This window comes from Dipodomys merriami, unplaced genomic scaffold (genome assembly GCF_024711535.1).
Source record: "Dipodomys merriami isolate MVZ:Mamm:240054 unplaced genomic scaffold, mDipMer1.0.p SCAF_218, whole genome shotgun sequence".
In the NCBI taxonomy this organism is placed as follows: domain Eukaryota; kingdom Metazoa; phylum Chordata; class Mammalia; order Rodentia; family Heteromyidae; genus Dipodomys; species Dipodomys merriami.
The window spans coordinates 1481258-1487726 of NW_027203582.1; the positions used below are offsets into that span (position 1 = coordinate 1481258).

At 49.8% G+C, this 6469-nt stretch overlaps 1 pseudogene; it reads right to left on the minus strand.

The window, feature by feature from the left end:
• Positions 1–391: 391 nt before the first annotated feature.
• Positions 392–5721, minus strand: LOC138834519 (MTRF1L release factor glutamine methyltransferase-like; annotated as a pseudogene).
• Between the last annotated feature and the right edge of the window lie 748 nt (positions 5722–6469).

Below are 6469 nucleotides of genomic sequence, written 5' to 3' on the forward strand. Positions count from 1 at the left end.
TCTAAAGAGGAAAGAAGTGTGGCCAATAGACACATGAAGAAATGCTCAACCTCCCTAGCCATAAAAGGAGTACATTTCTTATCAAGCATTGTAGCCTCCTCTGCAGGCAACTTCTTTTTTTTTTTTTATTTTGGGTCCTGTTGTGGGGCCTGAACTCTGGGCCTGGGCTCTGTCCCTCAGCTCTTCAGCTCAAGGCTAGCACTCTACCACTTGAGCCACAGTGCCATTTCAGGCTTTTTTCTTTTTGCTTATGTGGTGCTGAGGAATCGAACCCAGGGCCTCGACCATGGAAGGCAAGTGCTCTACCACTGAGCCACCTTCCCAGCCCCTGCAGCAACCTTCTTATACCAAGGGAAAACCCAACTCATCAAGACACAAACCAAATGTAACCCTACACTTCAGACTTGGTCACCAGCATCCAAAACCATTCTTCCTTGGATGGAGAGCATAGAATTGACATTACCATTCCGCCCCAGCTCCCATTCACCTACTCCCTGCATGCCATAGCCATAACCTCTGGAGTTCTTGGTAAGGCACCACTCACCCTGCTTTGGCTTCACACAGGAGTAAACCTGGGGACTATTAGAAATATCTGTACTGTGAGGTCAGCATCTAGTCTCACAACCACAGAAACCCTATTACTTCACTATCTCTTGCAAGCAAGGAAGGGGTGTCTTTCTTTCTTGTTTGTTTTTTTAGGTTTTTTTTTTTTTTGGTTGAGGGGCTTGAACTCAGGGCTTGGGTACTGTCCCTGATGTCTAATTTTCCTCAAGGCCAGTGCTCTACCACTTGAGCCACAGTGCCACTTCTGGTTGGAGATTGGAGTTGAGGCTCTGGAGGGACTTTCCTGCCTGGCTGGGAAATGAGATCCTCTGGATCTCAGCCTCCTGAGTGGCCAGGATGACAGGCGTGGAATGACAGGTGTGAGCCACCGGCTCATGGCTTAAGGTGTCTAGTCTTCAGAATTTCCACCTAGTCCTTCTCTACAACCTAGACACACCTCTACCTCCTTCAGGGACAGCCAAGGGAGGCTGGGAATCTGGGTGGGGCCATGGGGATTAAAGGGCCCCCTCCACATCACTAACACCCTCTAAACTCCCATCTGCCTCCTCCAGATTGCCTGGTCTTCCAGGGTGGATCAGACCCACTAGGAGTTCTGGGGCTTACCCTATGTCCCCATGCCCCATCCAACCGATACCTGAGGACTTCTGGGGCCAGCTGCTCCATGTCCCCATCGAATATGTTGGGAGGGTTGCTGATAACCAGGCCCAGGGGTGTCCAGGGCAGAAGGAGTGTCCAGATCCCCTCTGTCAAAGGAGACACAAAGCACGGATGGATCTACTAAGAGCTTCAGGGCATAGCCATCTACCTGTCACAAAGGTCCCTGGGAGAACTGTTTTATGGTGACAGCCCTGGGGCCTGACCTCATGGTCCGGCACTGTCCCTGACTTTCTGTGTCTCCAGGGGAGTGCTCTTTCACCTGAGCCACCGTGCCACTTCCAGCCTTTTCTTTGTATGCAGGACCTAGGAATCGAACCCATGCTTTCCTGTATGCTAGGCGAGCCCTCTACCTCTAGGATGCAATCACAGCCCTGGATAGATATTCTTCTGTGACCCCTCAGGCCTGTCTTGGGACAGTCTCACACCAGCAGCCCTGGCTAGAAATGAACACGTTCTGCTATGTTGCCCATCATCTGTAGCACCTTTGTTCTCTGTGCTTCCTTCAGAAACTCGTTGTTAAGCAAGACCCCTTTTCAAGTGCTGTCTCCAAGAAGCCCTTTCTGATCACCTTGGAAAAGCTGGAGCCTCTCCGCTGTGCAGGCTGCCATCCTTGTCAGGCTCTGCCTTCCAGCCAGTGTGGGTTGAGAATGCACGAAGAGGAAGGCCTGGATTCCACCACCGGATTTCTCAAGGCCTTGATATACCACCCAGGGGCAGGTGTTGTATCACACTCCGTGAGAGGGGGCTCAAGGCCTGGGCAATCTGTGGGAAACATGACAGGGCCATTTCTTTGTGTGGGCTTGAACTGAGGATCTGGGAGCTGTTTCTCTGAGTTTTATTGCTCAGGGCTGGTGCTCTACCACTTGAGCCACAGCTCCACTTCTGGCTTTTTGGTGGTTCCATGGAGAGAAGAATCTCTCTGGCTTTCCAGCCTATGTCTGGCTTTGATCTTTGATCCTCAGATCTCTGCCTCCCAAGTCACCAGGATGTCAGGCTTGGCCCTGAGACTGAGGTAATGGGCACCAAAGGCTTTTTGGTTTTTGTTTGCTTTCATTTATGTCCTGTGAACTAGCAAGCCCAAGTTAAAATAATCAGTTACAGGGGATCAAATTCCTCTCCTAGGTCAGTTAATCTAAGGAGATAAAGTGTCTTTGGAAAGGCTAGTCTGAGTTGGCTTAGGCGTGTTTGTGTGTGTGTATGTGTGTGAGTGTTGGGGATACCTACCCTCATCTCTGTGATGCCTCCTCCTCCCAGCAGGGAGTGCATCCAGGATCCTGACCCCAAGGGAGTTGGATGAGGGACGTACCTAAGGTCACATCCAGGGGGATGATCCGAATTCTGTCCTGCAACGATAAAGCCTGGACAGATAAAGGTGAGAAGGAGAGGGTTAGGGGAACATGAAAGGGAGCCCCTTACATTTGGCTACATGTACCAGTGAGAAATCTGAATACATCTTTCTTGATAGTCAGATAAAAGATGTACACTATTCATTTATTTCATTGTTGTGTTAGTGCTAGGGCTTGGATTCAGGGCCTGGGTGTTATGCCTTAGCTTCTTTTGTTCAAGGCTGCGGCTCTACCAATTGAGCCATAGCACCACATCTGGCTTTTTTGTGTGTGGGTTTGGGGAGGAAGGTGCTTTATGGGAGATAAGAATCTCTTGGACTTTCCTGCCCGGGCTGGTCTGAGTCACAACCATCAGACCTCACCCTCCCAAAGATCCAGGATGATGGGTGTGAGCCATGAGTTCCTGACCTCCACCATCCATTTATAATCCCTTAGACCCAGGGCCAGGCCACCCATACTACACCTCCTTGTTGGGAGTAGGAAGCAGACAATAGTGAGTTTGATACTTCAAGAGCCTACCTATCTTTGAGCATTGTTCTGGGTTAGTCTGATGGAGGCTTCATCCTTATCCACAGCAATGATGTGGCTCTGTCACAAGAAAAATGTTGCCCCAGGGGGTGTCAGGTCTGGGGTCTTTCCTCTGAACCCCGCCCCCCTAACCGAAACGGCACTCCCCAGCAAAGGGTAGTACAAATGGAGTGTTTTAATTGACTTTTAGCCAGGGTCTTGTCAGATAGGTGGGGGTATAGATCAGAGGTCCGGAATTGTGCTGGGTATGGGGACAAGGGGACACCTTCTCATCCACTTTCCTTCAACGGTGTAGCAGAGGAATGTGGGGAAGGACACATGGGATGGACAATGAATAACTGTCACGGTCTAGCCAGGGCACAGAGGGGCTTACGTCGAGGGGTGGTTCAACAGGCTGAGGAAAACAGCTCCTGACCCACAGCCCACCTCCAGAATGAGAGGGCCACCTTGAATTCCAGCCACATGGGAATGATGGGCCACCTCCTCCAGCACTCATTCAACCAATTCCTGAGAGAGAGAAAAAGAGAGAGAGAGGGAGAGGGATAGGGGGAGAGAGAGAGACAGAGGGAGAGAGAGAGAGAGACAGAGGTCCAGAATTACACTTAAGCCAGGTGCCAGTGGCTCAGACCTATAATCCTACCTACACAGGAGGCTGAGATGTGAAGATCCTGGGTCATAGCTGGCTCGGGAGGAATGTCTGTGAGACACTTATCCTCAAAGAACCAACAGAAAGCGAGAAGTGATGCTGTGGCTCAGGGGGTAGAGTACTAGCCTTGTTCTGAGGAGCTCATAGACAGCATCCAGGCTCAAAAATCAATCCCCACAAATGGCAAGAAGTGAACTTCCCACCACAAGAAGTGGACTGAATAACACCCACTATCCTAGGAAGCATGGCAGAGAAATCAGGCCAAGATTCCTGTCAGCTGGAGGTCATGAGTATGTCACCTGGCTTCTCCATGACTCATTTTCCCCAGCTGGAAAAATTAATAGAGTGAAGGATCACTTCCTCATGGGGATAGGGTAATGATGAAAGACAGCAACATTTTGTTTCACAATCCCATACCTGTTGCATGATTAATAGCAGACTCCATCTGAGCCCTTTCCAGGCAACTTCCTATCATAAACTCAGAGAATTGTTGAGAACTGTATCTGACACCTGCTCCTTCTGTGCCTGGCCATGCTCCAGAGGTCCCTCTGTATTAGTCCCTTATGTCCTCACAACTGTCCCATGAGGAGCCTGAGGTCCGATGGTCGACACCCAACCCAGAGCTTCAACTGTGGTCAAGAATCGCATGCCATGAATTAAGAGTTTGGGACAATCCATCTAAAATGATGACTGAGCAGGGAACTAAATGTCTACCACCATCATCACCACCCCCCCCACCACACACATACACACAAACACACCTCCACTGCCTTTGCAGGCAAAGATGTTTTACTTTCTTTCTTTTTGTTGGTTGTGTGGCTTGAACTCTGGACCTGGGTGCTATCCCTGAGCTCTTCAGCTCAAGTCCAGCACTCTACTACTTGAGCCACAGCACCACTTCTGGTTTTCTGGTGCTTTATTGGAGAGAAGAGTCTGAGGGTCTTTCCTGCCCAAGCTGGCTTTCACCCATGATCCTAAGATTCAGCTCCTGAGTACTTAGGATGACAGCCATGAGCCACTGGCACTCGGTCAAAGGTGCTTTTCTATGCCTGTCATCCTATCCCTTCAGGAGACTGAGATCTGAGGACTGCAGTTGGATGCCACCCTTGACAGCAAAGTCATTCAGAACTCTTATCTCCAATTAAACACCCAAAAACCTTGCAAGTGGAGTTGTGGCTCAAATGGTAGAGTGCTAGCTTTGAGCATGAAACAAGGGATGGTACCCAGGCCCTAGTTTTAAGCTTTTTCTAGCATAGGCCCACCCAAGAAAAGGAAGCAGGTGAGCACACGGGAGCTCAAAGCTCACACATAATACTACAGACTCACAGAATAGACCCCATCCTGCTCTGAGTCTCTAGATTCTATGTCTTAGATCATGGCAGGCTGAGATGAGACGGACCATGCACCAAGTCAGGACATTCAAGTAAAATCTCATACTGAGGATTCCGTGACCTCATCAAGGACTCAAGATCTCTCACTGTCCTGCCTTGACACTGGCAAGTCAGGTGAGATATAGTTATCCAAACAAAGGATATGGGAATGAAATTCTCAGCCAAGGGATGCAGAGTGGAGGGCTCTAGGACCCTCGCTCTCAGGGAGGAGAAAAGGGCTGATCCATTTCAGGAATGATACTGGGTTGTGAGTATCCTCAAAGAAACAACCCTGCTCCCAGCCCAGTGCCTCCTGTTTTCCCAATAGCCTGGACCTTCAGTCGGCACCTCCCTCATCTGCCATCTAGACTAAACGCTGAGTCAGCAAAGAGACCCACCTCTACCTCTGAGGATGGCAGTCATGGGGCCCTAGAGTCCCCTAGTGGAAGTCTCAGAGCAACATTCCTCTGACTCTCACCCTCATTCCCTGGGTGTCCTGTTCCAGTGGCACTCTTACCTCTGTCTCTGGTCGAGGAATGAACACTGGGGGTGTCATCTTCAGATTGAGCCAGCAAAAGTGCCAGTCCCCAAGGATGTACTGCACAGGCATTCTGCAGTGGATGACAGCCAAGTTGTCAATGGTGAACCCAGAGTGCCAGGACTTTTAATAGCCATGTGGCTGGGTTGAAGATTCTATCACTGATGGTCTAGGTTGTCAGTTGAGATCATGGTTCCAATGGCCTGACACACTGGATCTGAGATTGTCCTCCTTCTTCATCTTCCTGCTTATCCCTTGCCACCCCCATCTTGCCACTCCCTCACCGCATACCTCCCTAGCCCTTGGACTGTTTCTTCTTATCTGACCAGAAAATAAACACCCTGATCCCTAGGGTCTACCCGAGATTGTTTCCCTCTGTAGTCAGGGACCACTCAGATTTGGATGTTCTGAAGTTGCTCATGTCATGAATGGGTCAGTGACTTGGTCCTATGCACTAGCTTTAGGCTCTGAAACTGTCCCCAAAGAGATTGTGAAAGGTTGGCTCCCTTGATCCAGGGACTCCAAACCAAGGCTTCCATGCTCGCTTCTTCCTTTCTTTCCTCCTTTTCTCCCTCCATCCTTCCCTCCTCTCTTTCTCTTTCCTTTCTTTGTGTCAATCCTGGGCATGAACTCAGAGCCTGGGTGCTGTGCCTGAGCCTTTGTACTCAAGGCCAACAGTCTACACCTTGAGCTACTCATCCACTTCTGGCATTTTCTTTTTAGTAGTCAGTTGGAGATAAGAGTCTTACAGGTTTTTCTGCCTGGCTCTTAAGCCTCAATCCTCCTATCTCAGCCTCCTAAGTAGCTAGGATGACAGGTG